This window comes from Cervus canadensis, chromosome 13 (assembly GCF_019320065.1).
Source record: "Cervus canadensis isolate Bull #8, Minnesota chromosome 13, ASM1932006v1, whole genome shotgun sequence".
NCBI classification, from domain to species: Eukaryota; Metazoa; Chordata; class Mammalia; order Artiodactyla; family Cervidae; genus Cervus; species Cervus canadensis.
Window position 1 is genome coordinate 4,282,079 of NC_057398.1, and position 21,593 is coordinate 4,303,671.

General features: G+C 37.7%; 1 long non-coding RNA gene across 1 annotated transcript in view; it reads right to left on the reverse strand.

Annotated features, from left to right (window-relative positions):
- The window catches only part of LOC122451660, a 44,261-nt gene that overhangs the window by 7,990 nt on the left and 14,678 nt on the right, over nt 1–21,593 (reverse strand). Inside the window, exon 2 of the long non-coding RNA XR_006272495.1 lies at nt 1,291–1,447. This is a non-coding gene — a long non-coding RNA (uncharacterized LOC122451660). The remainder of the gene's footprint in view (nt 1–1,290; nt 1,448–21,593) is intronic.

The window sequence follows — 21,593 nt, forward strand, 5'->3', positions numbered from 1 at the left end:
ATGTCCGGGCTCAGAAATGACAGAAGAGGTACGTCTGTGTCAGTAAGGTCAGCAGAGCAGGGCTAGAAGCCAAGCCAGACCAGGACTTACTGACCTTCATGTCAGAGCCGTGGACGGACAGACAGGAGGTAGAATGCATCAACAGCTCTCCCCATCATGGGAAGGTGCGCTGATTTCCAGGGGCTCTCAAGGGCCCACCTAGAGCAAAAGTCAAACTTGAATTAAGCATGAAGTTTCCCTTGGGTGCAGAATTTCTGGGAATGATGTGCTGAACTTTGCACAGAAGCAAAGGTCTGCCCTTGAGAAGAGAGAGAGTATCCTTGAAATCCTAAGATAAAGCTAACTTTGATGGGTTGTTAATTTTTAACATTGCACCCGCTACCATCACAGAGGCTGATCTCAGTACCTTTCTCAGTGTCTTGAGAAAAATGATGCAATTTTAATTTTACAGATGCAGATACAGAAACCCGGCTGGCTTTTCCTTATGTGAAAATGAGAGTGTTCTTTTTGGAGTATTATTTTGCCGTGAGTGAGAATCTCCTTGCCTAAAAGTGACAGTGAATTATAGAACACACAAAACTTTACACATTTATGGAAAATGCAGTATTAATAGGGTAAAAATTAAATAGTGTACTATGGAAGTTTCCAGGTGAATTAAGACCTTCCCCAAGTTCTGCCATTGGTTTGGTCCTGTCACCTGATTTCCCTGAATATTCCTCTATTTAAAATAGAACTGTCTGTCCTTAGAATGAATTTGTAATGTCAAGAAACCTTTGTGTACATTGCAGCTGCCACATACAGTCAGCCCTCTGTACCCAAGGATCCATAACCACAGGTTCAAACAACCCAGACTGAAAATACCAATTCAAGAAAGTTCCAAAAAGCAAAAATTAAATGTTTCCCCTACTGGCAACTATTTACATGGCACTTACACTGATTAGGTATTACAGGAAATCCAGAGACTATTTAAAGCACACGGGGGATGTGCATAGGTTATACAGGACTACCACATCATTTTACGTGAGGGACTTGAAAATCCTTGGATTTGGCAGGAGAGGGTGTGAACCTAAGACCAACTCTTGCCCTCGGCCCCTGTGATACCAAAGGACAACTGCAATTTGAGAGAGAGTGCCTAAGTATCTGATTTCATTTGAACGGATGGGTGTTCAGAGCATAAAATCATAAACCAGAACAAGAAACATCTTACATTCTATAGAATCCCATGGCTCTCGAACCTACCTCTTCAGTAGAACCAGCAATGCAGTTTACAAAAGGATGAAAAAAACAAACCTGGATGGTGCTCCTAGGGTTTCTGGAGTAGATGCTGAGATCAGTCCTTTGTAGACAGGAAGGAACTGAGGAACCGAGGAGGCAAGTGGTACCGTCCGTATCCATAGCAACAGGCAGGCTGGCTGGGATGGGAGGCTGACGGGGATCCAGCTTCATGCTGCGGGGCAGGAACACAGGATGGAAATTAAGGGGTGTGCCTAACACACGTTCTCTCCTGCGAGTATTGAGACAAGCCTTCGTGACAAAATGCATTGGGGAAGTTTTTGAGTACCCGATATCTTTTTGGAAGATGGTATTAATTAATTGCCCCCTCTGCCTCCCCAGCTCAATTAATTCAATTTCCACGAATCTTCGTTGTGTGCACACACATCTGTGGCATCTTTCCCTCCTCTTCTCCCCTTCCTTCCTCTTGGGTTTGTTTACACCTCCGAGAGTGATGGGTGAGCACCGCCTTGACTATGCGTGGTAACTAAGGGAACACCTGCTGACTGAGCGATGCTGAGGACAAGGAAAGGCACACCATGAATTTTTTATTGCCCCTGTTACTGACATGTAGGGGTTTTGAGAACATTTTGAGGACATTGAGAGAGAAAATATGTCTCTAAATGTCCTTGTCAGAATTGCCACATGTTTATCTAGTACTTCAACATTTTTGCTCATGTTCAAGAACCAACATTCAAGACAAACTTCTTACTCTTCAGTTTTCTAACTTTAAAATCAAACCTACTTTTAAAATGATGACTGTTTCATATTCATGGTGTTTTGTAGTAACACCATTTAAACATCAGTGTTTTTCAAATTTACAAATTACTTTTTGTAGTTGCAGTTTCTAATTTGAGGACTCAGATTGGAATATCAAAATACACTGATGGTATTCACTCAGTATTTTATCCAGTTTCCTCCAAAATATAAACTTAAATAATTTTAATTGAGCTGAGTTTTCAGAGATTTGATAAATGTCTGAATTGGATACAACCCATTAGGCAGAAATCTCAATTTGTGAAACAAATGTTAGGGAGAAGTGCTCTGTTTTATATTACAGGCTTCCTACATAAGGGATAAGCTTAATGGCAAACTGTTAGAAAACTACTTGAATTTCTAAGAAAAGGATAATTGCTAGGTGCTTGAAACTTGTCTTTAAAAAAAACTACAGCAAATTAAAATTATTTCTCATCAATAATAATTATATTTAACAATGTGACCATACACATACAGCAAAAGAACATACTGTATGAAAATAAAGCAACACTATTCTTGGAGGTTGTTGTGGAGGCTTAATATTGATTTTTTAACCATCATCTGTAAGGTGAATGAAAGGTTCCTGGGCGTTTTGATTTCAAGGTTATGAAAGGATTTTCAAGTTGTTCTGCTTACACTCATATAAGCTGTAGGTAAATCTGTTGAAAATTAAAAGACTGCTATCAAGATTGCCAGGAAAAATATCAACAACTTCAGATATGCAGATGAAACCACCCTAATGAAAGAAAAGGAAGAGGAACTAAAGAGCCTCTTGATGAGTGTGAAGGAGGAGAGTGAAAAAACTGGCTTGACACTCAACATTCAAAAAACTAAGATCATGACATCCAGTCCCATCACTTCATGGCAAATAGACGGGGGGAAATGGAAGCACTAACAGATAAAGATCAGAGCAAAATAAATGAAAAAGAAATTAAACAGTGACAAAAATCAATAAAAGTAAAAGCTGGTATTTAGAGAAGATAAAATTGATAACACTTTAGTGAGACAAATTGAGAAAAAAAAGGGAGAAGACTCAAGTCAATAAATTAGAAGTGAAAAAGAACAGACATGCAAAGGATCATAACAGACTACTATGAGCAACTATATGCCAATAAAATGGACAACCTGGAAGAAATGGACAATTTCTTAGAAAAGTACAATCCTCCAAAACTGAACCAAGAAGAAATAGAAAACATGAGTAGACCAGTCACATGCCCTGAAATCAAAACTGATTTAAAAAATCTTCCAACAAGCAAAAGTTCAGGGCCAAATGGCTTCACAGGCAAATTCTATCAAACATTTACAGACGACTTAACACCTATCCTTCTCAAGCAATTTCAAAAACTTGCAGAGGGAAGAAAACTCCCAAATTCATTCTAGGAGGCCACCATTACTCTGATACCAAAACCAGACATCACAAAATAAATTATGGGACTAGTATCACAGATGAACATAGATGCAAAAATCTACAACAAAATACCAGCAAACAGAATCCAACATTAATACATTAAAAGAACCAGACACCATGATCAAGTGGAATTTATCCCAGGGATTCTTCAATATATGCCAATCAATCAATGTAATATACCATATTAACAAGTTGAAGAATAAAAAACATGATAATCTCATAGATACAGAAAAAGCTTTTGACACAATTCAATACCTATGTATGAAAAGAACTTTTCAGAGAGTAGGCAAAGAGGGAACCTAGCTCAACATAAGAGAGGCCATATGCGACAAACACAGAGCAAACATTATTCTCGATTTTGAAAAACTGAAAGCATTTCCTCTAAGATCAAGAACAAGACAAGGGTGCCCACTCTTTGCCACTGTTATTCAACATAGTTTTGGAAGTCCTAGCCACAGCAATCAGAAGAAAAAGAAGAGGAATCCAGATTGGAAAAGTAAAACTGTCACTGTGCAGATGACATTATATTGTACATAGATACTGCCAGAAGACTACTAGAGGTCATCAATGATTTTGTAAAGCTGCAGGATACAAAATTATAGCACAGAAATCCCTTGCCTTCCTATACACTAACAACAAAAAATCAGAAAGAGAAAAAAAGAAAAAAAATGCATTCACCACTGCAACAAAATAATAAAATACCTGGGAATAAACCTACTTGAGGAGACAAAAGACCTGTATTTAGAAAACCAGAAGGTACTGCTGAAAGAAGTCAAAGACAAATAAGAAAATATACCATGTTCTTGGATCAGAAGAATCAATATTGTGAAAATGACTAAACTATCCCAAACAATCTACAGATTAGTGTAGTCTCTTATCAAATTCCAATGACATTCTTCACAAAATTAGAACAAAAAATTTTTACAATTTGTATGGAAACACAAAAAAGTCCCGAATAGCCAAAGCAATCTTGAGAAAGAAAAATGGAGCTGGAGGAATAAACTTTTCTGACTTCACCTATACTACAAAGCTTCAGTAATCAAGATAATATGGTACTGGCACAAAAACAGAAATACCGTTCAATGGAACAAGGTAAAAGCCGCTCCCCCCCAAATCCATACACCTATGGGCCCCTTATCTTCAACAAAGGAGGCAGGGATATACAATGGAGAAAAGACAGCCTCTTCAATAAGTGGTGCTGGGAACACTGAAAAGAATGAAATTAGAACATACTCTAACACCATACACAAAGAACTAAAAAAATGGGTTGTAGACCTAAATGTAAGTCCAGAAACTGGAAAACTCTTAGAGGAAAACATAGAACACTCTTTGACATGAATCACAGCAAGACCCTCTTTGACCTACCTCCTAGAGTTATGGAAACAAAACCAAAAACAAACAAATGGGACATAATAAAAGCTTTTGCACAGCAAAGTAAACTATAAACAAGATGAAAAGACAACCCTCAGAATGGGAAATATAATTGCAAACAAAACAACTGAAAAAGGATTAACATCCAAAATATACAAGGAGCTCGTGCAGCTCCATATCAGAAAAACAACCCAATCAACAAACAGGCAGAAGACCTAAACCGACATTTGTCCAAAGAAGACACACAGATGGCCAAACATATGAAAAGATGTTCAACATCGCTCAGTATGGAGAGAAACAAAAATCAAAACTGCAGCATCACACTAGTTAGAATGGCCACCATCAAAAAATCTCCAAACGATAAATGTGTACAGGGTATGGAGAAAACTTTACATTCCCTACTCCCATACAACCACTGTGGAGGACAATATGAAGATTCCTTGAAAAGACAAGGAATAAAACTATAATATGACTCAACAATCCCACTCATGGACATATATCCTGAGAAAACCATAATTCAAGAAGACCCATGTACCCCAATGTTCATTGCAGCTTTATTTATTGGCAGGACATGGAAGCAATCTCAATGTCCATGAACAGATGAATGAATAAAGAAGTTGTGGTACATATGTCCAGTGGACTATTACTTAGCCATAAAAGGAACAAAATTGGGTCATTTGTAGTGATGTGAAGAAACCCAAAGTGTCATACATAGTGAAGTCAGAAAGAGAAAATCAGACATCATATACTAATGCACGTATTTATGGAATCTAGAAAAATGGTTCTGATGAGCCTATTTGCAGGGAAGGAATGGAGAGGCAGACGTAGGGAATGGACTTGTATTCACAGCGGGGAGAGAGAGAGGGTGAGGCACACAGAGTGACACTGCCATGTATACACTGCCGTGTTTAAAATAGATAACAGAGGAAACGGAGCTCAACTCTGAGGTCTGCGACACCTAGAAGGATGGGGTAGGGTGGGGGGTGTGAGAGGGTGGCTGAAGAAGGAGGGGGTATTTCTATACTTAGAGCTGATTCATGCTGTTGTCCTGCAGAAACCAGCACATCACTGTAAGGCAGTTACAATCAAATTAATTGACAAAAGGAAAGAAATCATAAAAATCAGAGCAGAAATAAATGAAACAGAAAAAAGAAAAAGTTAAAAATACCCTTAAAATAAAAGTTGGCTCTTTGAGAAAATAAACAAAATTGATGAACCTTTTAGCCAGACTCAAAATAAAATTGGATAGGTCTCAAATTAATAAAACTAGAAAAAGGAGAAATCACAAATGACACTGCAGATCTCAGGATCATAAGAGACTACTATATATGCCAATAAAATGGACAACCTGGAAGAAATGAACCAGGAAGTATTAGAAAATATACACAGACCAATCACAAGTAATGAAACTGAAACAGTAATTAAAAATCTTCCAGCAGAAGTCCAGGACCTCATGGCTTCACAAGCAAATTCTATCAAACATTTATGTTAGACCTAACACCTTTCCTTCTCAAAACTCTTTCAAAGAATTGTAGAGGGAAGGACACTCCAAATTCACTCTACGATATTACCATCACCCTGAAACCAAAACCACACAAAGATATAACAAAATAAGGAAAGTAAAGGTCAATATCACTGATGAAAGAAAATCCTCATAATAGAGTAGCAAACAGAATTCAAAACACGTTAGAAGAATCATATACTGTGATCAAGTGAGATGTATTCCAGGTATGCAAGGGTTCTCCAATATATGCAGATCAACCAATGCAATACACCATGTTAATAAATTAAAGAATAAAAGCCATATGATCATCTCAGTAGATGCAGAAGAAGCTTTTTACAAAATTCCACACCCATTTATGGTAAAAAACTGTCCAGACAGTGGGCACAGAGGGAACACATCTCAATATAATAAAGGCCATATACAACAAAGCTACAGCAAACATCTTTCTCAATGTTGAAATACTAAAAGCATTTCTCTGAATAGCAGGAATAAGATAAGGATGTCCATTCTGACCGTTCTTATTCAACATAGTTTTGGTAGTTCTAGCCCAGCAATCAGGGAAGAAAAATAAATGAAAGAAATATCAGAAAAGAAGTAAAACTGTCACTGTTTGCAAATGACATGTTACTATACATAGAAAATCCTAAAGATGCCACCAGAGGAGCGTCCCTGGTGGTTCAGGAGTAAGGAATCCATCTGCCAATGCAGGAGACACAGGTTTGATCCCTTGTCTGGGCGGATCCCATGTGCTGTGGAGCAACGGAGCACGTGGAGCACCACTGCTGAGCTTAGGCCGTGGGGCCTGAGAGCCACAAGGACCAGCCCACGCGCTGCAGCTACTGAAGTCCGTGGGCCCCAAAGCCCGCGCTCCTCAGTGAGAGACGCCACTGCAAGAAGCCCGTGACAGCCACACAGAGTGGCCACCACCCGCCACAACTAGGGAAAAGCTCGCACAGCCACAAAGACCCGGCACAGCCGGAAGTAACAAAAGTATCTAAAAACAAGTTTTTGAGATTAATTTGTGCTTTTATTTGCCAATATAATTAACTACAGTGGATTGCAAACTTTCTTGATTTAAAAATACATTTTATATCACAATCCAACACACATATATAATATGTATACATATATAAAAGCAAAACAAAGTTTTACCAAAAACCCTGAGTGTTATTTTTTGGAGACCTTTATTAAAAAAAAAAAAAAAAACACAGGAGAAACAATAATCTTAAAAGAAAAACAGATGCCACCAGAAATCTACTGGACCTAATCAATGAATTTGGTAAAATTTCAGTATATAAAATTAATGCATGGAAATCTTTCATATTTCTATACTAACAATAAAAAGTAAACAGAAATTAGGAAAACAATTCCATTTACCACTGGAAGGAATAGTATAAAATACCTAGAAATAAGCCTACCTAAGGAGGCAAAGTTTTAAGCTCGCTTAAAACTCAACATTCAGAAAACTAAGATCATGGCATCCGGTCCCATCACTTCACGACAAATAGATGGGGAAACAATGGAAAGAGTGAGAGATGGTTTTTTTTTTGGGGGGGGGGGGCTCCAAAATCACTGCAGATGGTGACTGCAGCCATGAAACTAAAAGACACTTGCTCCTTGGAAGAAAAGCTATGACCAACCTAGACAGCATACTAAAAAGCAGAGACATTACTCTGCCAACAAAGGTCCGTCTGGTCAAGGCTATGGTTTTTCCAGTGGTCATGTATGGATGTGAGAGTTGGATTGTGAAGAAAGCTGAGCGCCGAAAAATTGATGCTTTTGAACTGTGGTGTTGGAAAAGACTCTTGAGGGTCCCTTGGACTGCAAGGAGATCCAGCCAGTCCATCCTAAAGGAGATCAGTCCTGAGTGTTCATTGGAAGGACTGATGCTGAAGCTGAAACTCCAATACTTTGGCCACCTGATGCGAAGAACTGACTCATTGGAAAAGACCCTGATACTCGGAAAGATTGAAGGCAGGAGGAGAAGGGGATGACAGAGGGTGAGATTGTTGGATGGCATCACCGACTCGATGGACATGAGTTTGAGTAAACTCTGGGAGTTGGTGATGGACAGGGAAGCCTGGCGTGCTGCAGTCCATGGAGTCCCAAAGAGTCGGACACGACTGAGTGACTGAAGGAGACAAAAGACCTATACTCATAAAAATATAAACACTGATGAAAGAAATAAGACACAAACAGATGGAGTAATATACCACATTCTTGGATTGGAAGAATCAATATTGTGAAAATGAATACACTACCCAACAAGCTATAGATTTGGTGCAATTCCTGTCAAATTATCAAGGTCATTCTTCACGGAATTAGAACAGAAATTTTACAATTAGTGTGGAAACACTAAAGATCCAGGGTAGCCAAAGCAATCTTGAGAAAGAAAAACATATCTGGAGAAATCAGGCTACCTGACTTCAAACTATACTACAAAGCTACAGTAATCAAGACATCATGGTACTGGCACAAAAACAGAAATGTAGATCAATGGTAAAGGACAGAGAGCCCAGGGATAAACCCCCACACACATGGTCACCTAATCTGTGACACAGGAGGCAAGAATATACAAGAGAGAAAAGACAGCCTCTTCAATAAGTAGTGCTGGAAAATCTGGACGGCTGTGGGGTGGGATTTGGGGCATGGGAGGAAGGTACAAGAAGGGATAGATGTATGTATGTGCTTAGTAGCTCAGTATATGTATAGCTGGTTCACGCAGTTATACAGCATAAATTAAAACTATTTATAAAGCAACTAAACTTTGATTAACAATAAATTGTTTAAATGTTCAATTAAAAAAAGAAAGCTTGAGTTGCACTTATATCAGATGAAGTAGTTTAACATCAAGATTGTTACAAGAGACAAGGAAGGTCAAGACCTAATAATCAAGGGATCAATCCAAGAATAAGATATAACAATTTTATTTATGCACCACTATAGGAACACCTTAATATATAAGGCAAATGCTAACAGACAAAAACAGAGAAATCAACAGTAACACAAAAATAGTGGGGGACTTTAATATTCCATTTACACAAATGGACAAATCATCAAGATAGAAAATAAATAAGGAAACACAAGCTTTAAATGACACAATAGACCAGACAGACTTAATTGATATTTACATAAAACATTCAACCTGAAAGTAGCAGCATACACTTTCTTCTCAAGTGCACGTGGAACATCCTTCAGGACAGATCATATCTTGGGTCATGATTCAAGCCTTGGTAAACTCAAGAAAACTGAAATTGTATCAAGCATCTTTTCCAACACTATGAGATTAGAAATCAATTACAGGAAAAGAACTATTAAAAAAAACCCAGAAACACATGGAGGCTAAATAACATGCTACTAAATAACCAAGAGATCACTGAGAAAATCAAAGAGGAAATTTAAAAAATACACAGAAACAAATGGCAATGAAAGCACGACAGCCCAAAAACTATGGGATGCAGCAAAAGCAGTTCTAAGAGTGAAGTTTATAGCAATTCATTCTCCCCTTAAGAAATAAGAAAAATCTCAAACAATCTGCTCTTCCACCTAATGCAACCAGAGAAAAAAGATCAAAGAATCCACAGTTAGTGGAAGGGAAGAAATGATAAAAGAGCAGAAATAAAATATAAACAAAACAACAGCAAATATCAATAAAAGTTGGTTCTTTGGAAAAAAAAAAACAAAATTGATAAAACTTAAGTCAGATTCAAGAAAAAAAAGGAGAAGATCTGAATCAATAAAATTAGAAATAAAAAGAATAAATTACAACTGACACTGAAGACATACGCAGGATCATATGGGACTGGAAAAAGCAACTATATGCCAATAAAATGGAAAACCTGGAAGAAATGGACAAATTTATTGAAAGGTACAACCTTCCAAGACTGAACCAATAAGAAATAGAAAATATAAACAGACCAATCACAAGTAATGAAAGAGTAATTAAAAATCTTCCAACAAACAAAAGTCAAGGACCTGATGGCTTCACAAGCAAGTTCTAGCAAACATTTATAGAAGACCTAACATGTCTCCTTTGCAGACTCTTCCAAAAAATTGCAGAGGGAAGGAAACTCCCACACTTGATTTATAAGGCTACCATCACGCAAATACCCAAACCAGAGAAAGATTTCACAAAAAAAGAAAGAGAAAATTACAGACCAATATCACTGAAGAATACAGATGCAAAAGTCCTCAACAAAATATTAGCAAACAGAATACAACAGCACATTAAAAGGATCATATACCATGATCAAATGGGATTTATTCTAGGGATGCAGAATATCGAAGTATTCTTCGATATATGCAAATCAACCAATGTGATACACTATATTAACAAATTGAAACACAAAAACCATATGATCATCTCAATAAATGCAGAAAAAGCTTTTAACAAAATTCCACACCCATTTATGACAAAAATTCTCCAGAAAGTGGGCAAAGAAGGAACATACCACAATATAATAAAGGCCATGTACAACAAACCCACAGCAAACATCATTCTCAATGATGCAAAACAAAGCGTTTCTTTTAAGATCAGCAACAAGACAAGGATGCCCACTCTTGCCACTTTTATCCAATATAGATTTAGAAGTTCTAGCCATGGCAATCAGAGAATAAAAAGAAATACAAACTGGAAAAGAAGAAATAAAACCATCACTATTTGCTGATGGCATGATACTATACATAGAAAGTCCTAAAGATGCCACCAGAAATCTACTGGACCTAATCAATGAATTTGGTTGTAAGATATAAATTAATGCACAGAAATCTCTTGTATATACTAACAACAAAAGAGTAAAAAGAGAAATTAAGGAAGCAGTCTCATTTACCATTGCAACAAAAATAATAAAATGCCTAGGAATAAACCTACCCAGGAGGCAAAAACCTGTACTCAGAAAACTATAAGACACTGATGAGAGAAATCAAAGATGAAAAAAATAGATGAAGAAATATACCAGGTATTGGTTTGAAAAAATATTGCAAAAATGACTATGCTACTCAAAACAATTACAGATTCAATGCAATCCAAATAAAACTACCAATGTAATTTTTCACAGAATCGAAAACTAAAAAGGTTACCATTTGGATGGAAACACAAAAGAACCTGAACAGCCAAAGCAATCTTGAGAAAGAAAAATGGAGCTGGAGGAATCAACCTTCCTGACTTCAGACTATTCCGCAAAGCCTCAGTAATCAAGACAATATGGTATTGGCCCCAAAACAGAAATATAGATAAGTAGTACAGGATACAAATCCAAAAGATAAGTCTGCACAACTGTGGTACCTAATGTATGACAAAGGGGGCAAGAATATACAATGGAGAAGGGACCGTCTCTTCACTAAGTGGTGCTGGGAAAACTGGACATCTATACGTGAAAGAATGAAATTAAAATACTACCTAACACCATATATGAAAATAAACTCTAAATGGATTAAAGACCTCAATGGAAAACTTGACACTATAAAAATCCTGGAGGAAAACATAATGAAAACACTTTGACATAAATCACAGTAAGATCTTCTTTATCCCACCTCCTAGTGTAACGAAAATAAGAAAGTGAATTCGCTCAGTCTCATCCAACTCTTTGTGACCCCATGGACTGTAGCCTACCAGGCTCCTCCATCCACTGAATTTTCCAGGCAAGAGTACTGGAGTGGGTTGCCATTTCCTTCTCTAGGGGATCTTCCCAATCCAGGGATTGAACCTAGGTCTCCTGCATTGCAGGCAGACACTTTACCATCTGAGCCACCAGGGAAGCAAACAAAAATAAAATGAGATCTAATCAAACTTAAAAACTTTTGCACATCAAAGGAAACCATAAACAAGATGAAAGGACAACACTCAGAATGGGAGTAAGTAAATGCAAATGAAGCAATTGACAAAGGATTAATTTCCAAAATATACAAACAGTTCATGCAACTCAATATCAAAAAAACAAAGAAGCCAATCAAAAAATGAGCAGAAGACCTAAAAAGACATTTCTGCAAAGCAGACATACAGATGGCCAAGAGGCACATGAAAAGACGCTCAACATCACTAATTATTTGAGAAATGCAAATCAAAACTAAGGTGAGGTATAACCTCACACCAGTTAGAACGGCCATCATCAACAAATCTTCTGACAATAAATGCTGGCAAGAGTGTGAAGAAAAGGGAACCCTCTTACACTGTTGGTGGGAATGTAAACTGATACAGCCACTGTGCAGAACAGTGTGGACAGTCCTTTAAAATTAAAATTAGAACCACGATATGAACCAGCAGTCCTACTCCTGGGCATATACCCAGACAACATCATAATTCAAAAAGACACATGCACCCCAATGTTCATTGCAGCACTATTTACAACAGCCAGGACATTAAAGCAGCCTAGATGTCCATCAGCAAATGAATGGATAAAGAAGATACTTAGATACAATGGAATGCTACGCAGTTGTAAAAAAAAAAAAAAAAAAATTGGGTCATTTTAGTGATGTGGAAGAGCCTACAGTTTTTGTCTTGCAGAGTGAAGTCAGAAAGAGAAAAACATTGTATATTAATGCATATATATGGACACTATGAACAGAAAAATGGTATTGATGAACCACTGCAGGGCAAGAACAGAGACACATACAGAGAATGCACATGTGGACACGGAGATGGGGGAAGAGGAGGACAAGATAAATTAGGAGATTATGATTGACCTCTGTGCACCACCATGTGTAAGCCAGACAGCTCGTGCAAACCTGCCTTATAGCACAGGGCGCTCAGCTCAGCGCTCTGCAATGGCCCAGGTTGGTGGGATGGGAGGCTGTGGGAGGGAGACTTAAGAGGGAGAGGACGCATGTATACATAAAGCTGATGAACTTCGTGGTGAAGCAGAAGGTGACACAATATTGTAAAGTAATCATGTTCCAATCTTAAAAAAAATGCCTGAGAAACACCAGGGCCTACTGTCAGCATTCCCGTGTTCAAGGGGCCCAGAGCTGTTCCAGCAGGATAAACCCGGGAGAAGGTGCGGAGACACCCTCATCAAATTAGCAAAAATTAAATGCAAAGGAAAAATATTAGAAGTGACACAGGAAAAGCAACAAGTAAGATACAAGCAAGTCCCCATCAGGCTACCCGCTGATTTTTCAGCAGAAACTGCAGGACAGAAAGGAGTCACAGGATAGATTTAAAGGGAAGAAAGGGAAAAACCTAAAAACAAGAATACCCTATACAACAAGGCTCTCAGTCAGAGTTGGCAGAGGAATCAAAAGCTTTACAGAGGAGCAAAAGCTCAGAGAATTCAGCACCACCAAACCAACTTTAGAACAAATGCTAAAGGAACATCTATAGGAAAGAAAAAAAGAAAAGAGAAAGGCCACAACTAGAAACAAGAAAATCACAAATTGTAAAGCTGGTAAAGAGAAACATACAGTAACAGTAGAAAATCGTCAACAAACAAATATGATACCAAAATAAGTAATGATGAAAACAGAAGAGTAAAATGCAGGAAATGGGAAATGCATTTGAAAGTCAGAGACCAGCAACTTAAAAAAAAAAACAACAAAAACTTGTATATATAGACTGCTATATCAAAAATTTGTGGCAACCACAAACCAAAAACTACAATAGATACAGTCACAAAAAGCAATACTAGTACAACAATAAAGATATTCACAAATCACAGCAGAAGAGAACAAAAGAGGAAGGGACGAGAAAAGAACTACAATCACAAATCCTAAACAATTAACAAAATAGTAAGAACATACATATCATAATTACCTTAAATGTAAATGGATTAAATGCTCTGACCAAAAAACATATATTGGCTGATGGATACAAAAACAAGAACCACATATATGCTGTGTACAAGAGACCAGCTTCAAGCCCAGGGACACATACAAACTGAAAATGGTGGGCGGGGGATGAAAAAGGTATTCCTTGCAAAGGAAATCAAAAGAAAGCTGAAGTATCAACATAATATGAGAAAAATAGATTTTAAAATAAAGACAGTTGCAAGAAACAAAAAATAACACTACATAATGATCACAGGATTGATCCAAGAAGAAGATATAAACATTGCAAATATATACACACCCACAAAGGAGGTCCTCAATATGTAAGGCAAATGCTAAGAGCAATAAGAGGGGAAAGAGTAACACAATAGTATTGGAGGACTTTAATAACACAACACTTGTACCAATAGAAAGATCATCCAGACAGAAAATCAATAAGGAAACATGAGCCTTAAACAGCACAGTGGACCAAGCAGACTGAATTGATATTTAAAGAACATTCCATTTGAAAGAGTAAATAAACTTTCCTCTCAAGTGCATATGGAAGCTTCTCCAGAACAGATGACAGCTTGGGCCATAAGTGAAGCCTGGTAAAATTTAAGAAAATTGAAATCATGTCAAGCATCTTTCCCAAACACAATGCTCTGAGATAAGAAAGTAATTGCAAAAAAAAAAAAAAAAAAAAGCATCTAAAAAACACAAACATGTAGAGGCTAAACAATATGTTACTAAGTACCAAAGGGTCAATGAGAATAAGAAAAAATAGAGATGAATGACAATGAAACCACAACAATCCAAATCTTATGGGACACAGCAAACGCAGTTCTAAGAGGGAAGTTCACAGCAACATAATCTTAACCCAGGAAAGAAGAAAAATCTACAATAAACAACTTACATCTTACATCTAACAATCTTACAAGCAACAATCTTACATCTAAAGCAACAAGAGACAGAAAAACAAAACCCAAAGTTAGTAGAAGGAAAGAAATTATAAATGTCAGAGCAGAAATAAGTGAAACAGAGACAATGAAATAGAAAAGATCAGTGAAACTAAAAACGGGTCCTTTGAAAAGAAAGACAATAAACCTTTAATGCAGAGTCATCAAGAAGAAAAAGGAAAGGCTCAAATGGATAAAATTAGAAATGAAAGAAGTTAAATCTGACATCACAGAAATCTAAAGAATCGTAAGAGCCTACTACAGGCAACTATATGTCGATTAAATGGACAACCTAAAAGAAATGGACAAATTATTAGAAAGGTACAACTTACAAGATTGATAAGGAAAAAACAGAAAATATGAACACACCAATCACAAGCACTGAAACGGTGATTTAAAAAGTCCCAACAAACTAAAGTCCAGGAGTAGATGCCTTCAGAGGTGAATCCAAACATTTAGAGAAGAATTAACACCCATATTTCTCAAAATCTTCCAAAAATTTCAGAGGAAGAAACACTGCTGAACTCATTCTATAAGGCCACCATCACTGTGATACCAAAATCAGACAAAGATCACACACACACACAAAGATAATGACAAGCTGATATCACTGATAAACATAAATACAAAAATCCTCAACAAAATGTTAGCAAATCTAACCCCCAAAGAACATTAAAATGATCATACCCTGTGATCAAGTGGGATCTGTCTTCAATCCACAAATCTATGTGGTACACTACATTAACAAATGGAAGATTTAAAACATATGGTCATCTCAGTAGAAGCAGAAAAAGCTTTTGACAAAATTCAACCCTCATTTATTGTAAAAACTCTCCAGAAAGTGGGTATAGAGCCTACCTAAACATAATAAAGGCTATATATGACAACCCACAGCTAAATTAAATAGTGAAAAACTGAAAGCCTTTCCTTTAAGATCAGCAACAAGACAGAAACATCCATTCTCACCACATTTATTCAAAATAGTTTTGGAAGTCCTAGCCACAGAAGTCAGAGAAGGAAAAGAAATAAAGGTAATCCAAATTTGAAAAGAAGAATTAAACTGTTTGAAGATGACATTACACCATACACAGAATATCTTAATGCTACCAGAAAACTACTAGATGTTATCAATGAATTGGGTAATGTTTCAGGATACAAAATTAGTACACAGAAATTTCTTGCATTTTTACACACTAACAAATGGTCAAAGAGAGCTATTAATGAAACAATTCCATTCACCATCACATCAGAAAGAACAAGATATCTAGGAATAAACCTACTTAAGGAGACAAAAACCTGTACTCTGAAAACTGTAAGATGCTGATGAAAGAAACTGAAGATGACAGACAGATGGAAAGATACCATATTCTTGGAGTGGAAGAATCAATAGCATCAAAATGACTGTACTTCCAAAAGTAAGTTACAGATTCAATGCAATCTCTATCAAATTACCAACAGCATTTTTCAGAGAACTAGAACAAAATTTGCTTAAATTTATGGAAACACAAAGTACATGAATAGCCAAAGCAATCCTGAGAGAGAAAATCAGCTGGAGGAATCAGATTCCCTGACTCTGTACTATACTACAAAGCTACAGTCATCAAAACAGTATGTTACTGACACAAAAGTCAAAATACCAGTCAATGGAATGGAATAGGAAGCCCAGAAATAAACCCACGTACTTACAGCCAATTAATCTATGATGAAAGAAGCAAGAATATTCAATGGAGCAAAGACAGTATCTCAGTAAAAGGTGCCAGGAAAACTGGACAGCTACATATAAAAGTATGAAATTATTACATTCTCTAAAATCAAATACAAAAAAATAAATTCTAAATGCATTAACCACTTAAATATAAGGCTGGATACTATAAAACTCTTAGAGGTAAACATAGGTAGAACACTCTTTCACATAAATTGCAATAGTATCTTTTTGGATCCACCTCTTAGACAAAAAAAGAAAAAAAAAAAAAATAAACAAAGAGGAACTAATTAAACCTAAAAGCTTTTCCACGGCAAAGGACACCATAAGCAAAGTGGAAAGAAAATCTACGCACGGGAGGAAATATTTTCAAATGAAGGGACTGACGACAGATTAATGTCCAAAACGTGACACGGAGTCAATATTAAAAAATAAAAAGCACGCAGAACATCTACATAGGCATTTCTCTAAAGACATGCAGGTAGTCAAAAATCATGTGAAAAAATGTTGAACATCTCTAATGATCAGAGACACGCAAATCAAACCTGCAGTGAGGCATTACCTGACACCACTCAGAATGGCCACCATCAAAGGCTACAAGTAACAGATGTCAGAGAGGATTTGGAGGAAAAAAGAACACCCTACACTGTGTGTGGGGATATAAACTGGGACAGACTGTGGATTACAATATGGAGGTTCCTGAGAAACTACAAGCAGAGCTACCACATGATCCAGCAATCCAACACGTGGGCATATATCCAGAGAAAAACAATTCAACAATATACACGCCCCTCAATATTCACAGCAGCAGGATTTACAACAGCCAAGACATGGAAGCAACGTAAGTGTCAAATAGATGAAAAATAGAGAGGATATATATAGGGGTGTATATATATGTATACACATACACACATATAAACACACAAACACATGCAATGGACTATGACAGCCAGATAAAGAATGAAATAATGCCATTTGCAACAACATGGACGGACCTGGAGATTACCAACTAAGTGAAGTCAGTCAAAGAAAGACAAACATATATTATTAATACTGAAATCTAAAAAGTGGCACAAATGAACTTATTTACAAAACAAAAATAGACTTACAGACTTGGAAAATAAACTTATGGTTGCCAAAGGGGAAACATGGGCCGGGGAGGGATAACTTAGTAGTTTGAGGTGAAAATAAACACATGACTATATATAAAATTATCAATAGTGATCAACTATATAGCACTCTACTCAATATTCTGTAATAACCCATGTGGGAAAAAAGGGAAAAGGAAGGGACATATGAATACACATAACTGAATCACTTTGCTATATGCCTAAAATTAACACAACATTGTTAACTGACCATCAGTTCAGTTCAGTCGCTCAGTCGGGTCTGACTCTTTGCAACCCCATGGACTGCGGCACGTCAGGCCTCCCTGTCCATCACCAACTCATTACTCAAACTCATGTCCACCGAGTCAGTGATGCCATCCAACCATCTCATCCTCTGTCATCCCCTTCTCCTCCCACCTTCAATCTTTCCCAGCATCAGGGTCTTTTCCAGTGACTCCGTTCTTCCCATCAGGAAGCCAATTGGAGTTTCAGCTTCAGCATCAGTCCTTCCAATGAATATTTAGGACTGATTTCCTTTAGAATGAACTGGTTGGATCGCCTTGCAGTCCAAGGGACTCTCAAGAGTCTTCCCCAACACCTCAGTTCAAAAGTATCAATTATTTGGCACTCAGCTTTCTTTATAGTCCAACTCTCACATCCATACATGACTACTGGAAAAACCATAGCCTTGACGAGACAGATCTTTGTTGGCAAAGTATTCTCTCTGCTTTTTAATATGCTCTCTAGGTTGGTCATAACTTTTCTTCTAAGAAGCAAGCGTCTTTTAATTTCATGGCTGCAGTCAGCATCTACATTGATTTTGGAGCCCAAAAAGATAAAGTCAGCCACTGTTTCCACTGTTTCCCCATCTATTTGCCATGAAGTGATGGGACCAGATGCCATGATCTCAGTTTTCTGAATGTTGAGTTTTAAGCCAACTTTTTCACTCTCCTCTTTCACTTTCATCAAGAGGCTCTTTAGTTCTTCTTCACTTTCTGCCATAAGGGTGGTGTCATCTGTGTATCTGAGGTTATTGATATTTTTCCTGGCAATCTTGATTCCAGCTTGGGCTTCATCCAGCCCAGCGTTTCTCATGATGTACTCTGCATATAAGTTAAATAAACAGGATGACAATACACAGCCTTAACATACTCCTTGTCCTATTTGGAACCAGTCTATTGTTCCATGTCCAGTTCTAACTGTTGCTTCCTGACCTGCATACAGATTTCTCAAGAGGCAGGTCAGGTGGACAGGTATTCCCATCTCTTTAAGAATTTTCCACACTTTGTTATGATACTACCTTCTTCTAGGTCCTATATTTAAGTGCAGTCATTTTGGGTGTTAGGGCTTCAGAAGATGAATTCAGGTGGGAGATGTCATTTAGTATAGAGGTCAAAGGAGACAGAAGTCCTAGTTAAAACAAACATACACCTCTGCTGGCAAACTCAGTTTGGCTCACCTGTGTTGCAACAGACCTGATTTGACCAGTTGTGCTCTGCTGTAGTTCGACTCAGAGAGCACATCTAGAAACATCACTCTGACTGCATTGCATCTGACAATCTGAAGAGATGCTTCATATAAAGCCTTCTTGCTACTGTACTATGTTTTAACAAGAAGCAGCCATGACTCTGAACGTTGCAGAGATAGTGGACAGGACAGGAGATGGCAGAAAAGGACTTCAGCACACCTCCTTGCATGAAAACACCAAAATCACAACTAACGGGCTTGACAACCCTTGACCAAAAAAGACTGGAACCTACTAAAAAAGATACTTTGTATTCAAAGACAAAAAGAAGCCACAACAACGAGGTAGGATGGACACCTTCAGGACATAATCAAATCCAATAACCCCTGTGTGGGTGACTCACAAACTGGAGAATGATTATATCTCAGAGGTTCTCACACAGGAGTGAGAGTTCGTGTCCCTTGTCAAGCTCCACAGCTGGGGGTTCTGGCAACAGAACAAGGAGCCCCCGGGGCATTTGGTTTAAAGGCCAGAGGGGCTTGACTGCAGAAGAAAGCAATAGAAGAGACCAATGAAACCAAAAGCTGGCTCTTTGAAATGAAAACAAAATTAACAAACCTTTAGCCAGCCACATCACAAAAAAAGGGAAAGTGCTCAATTCAATAAAATCTTAAATGAAAAAGGAGAAGTTACAACTGAGAAAAAAGAAATAAAAGATCATAAGAGACTAGTGTATGCAATTATATGCCAACAAAATGAACCACCTAGAAGAAATGGACAAACTCTTAGAAAGGTCCAATTGTCCAAGTCTCAACCAGGAAGAAATACAAAATATGAACAGACCAGTCACAAGTACTGGAATTGAAAACGTGACGTAAAATGTCCCAGCAAACAAAAGTCAGGACAAGATGCCTTCACAGTAGAATTCTAACAAACATTTCAGTTCAGTTCAGCTGCTCAGTCGTGTCCGACTCTTTGCAACCCCATGAATCGCAGCACGCCAGGCCTCCCTGTCCATCACCAACTCCCAGAGTTTACTCAAACTCATGTCCATCAAGTCGGAGATGCCATCCAGCCATCTCATCCTCTGTCATCCCCTTCTCCTCCTGCCCCCAATCCCTCCCAGAATCAGGGTCTTTTCCAATGAGTCAACTCTTTGCATGAGGTGGCCAAAGTATTGGAGTTTCAGCTTCAGCATCAGTCCTTCCAATGAACACCCAGGACTGATCTCCTTTAGGATGGACTGGTTGGATCTCCTTGCAGTCCAAGGGACGAGAGGAGTAAATACCTAACATCCTGAAACTATTCCAAAAAATTGAAGAAAAAGTAACTCTCCCAAACTCATTCTAAGAGGCTATTACCCTGATACCAAAACCAGACAAAGACACCATGATAAAAGGTAAAGTTCACTGATGAACACAGATGCAAAAATTCTCAGCTGAACAGTAGCAAACTGAATCCAACAACACATTAAAAGGATCATACTCCATGACCAAGTGGGATTTATTCCAGGGATATAATGATTTCTCAGTATCTGCAAATAAATGAGTGTGATACATCACATTAATGAACTGAAGAATAAAAACTACATGGTCATTTCAATACAGAAAAAGGTTCTGACAAAGTTCAGCACCCATTTATGATAACTCTCCATAAAGTGAGCACAGTGGTAACCTGCTTCAATATAATAAACCTCATTTATGACAAACCTACAGCTAACATCATATTCAATGTGAAAAGTTGAAAGCATTTCCTCTGGATCAGGAACGAGATAAAGGGTATCCACTTTCATCTAAACATCGCTGATTATTAGAGAAATGCAAATCAAAACTACAATGCCATATCACCTCACACTGGTCAAAGTGACCAACCTCAAAAAGTCCACAAATAATAAATGCATGAGAGGATGTGGGGGAAAAGGAGCCCTCCTACACTGTTAGTGGGAATGTAGATTGATTAAACCTTAGTGGAGGTTCTTTAAAAAACTATTACATGATCCAGCAATTAGTACATGATCAAGCTGGAATCAAGACTGCCAGAAGCAATACCAACAACCTCAGATATGCAGATGATACCACTCTAATGGCACAAACAGGAATTAAGGAGCGTCTTGGTGAAGGTGAAAGAAGAGAGTGGAAAAGGTGGCTTGAAACTCTACTGTCAAAAACCTAAGATCATGGCGTCCAGTCCCATTGCTTCATGACGAATGGAAGTGGAAAAAGTGGAAGTAGAGACAGATTTTATTTTCTTGGGCTCCAAAATCACTGCAGATGGTGACTGCAGCCATGAAATTAAAAGAAACTTGTT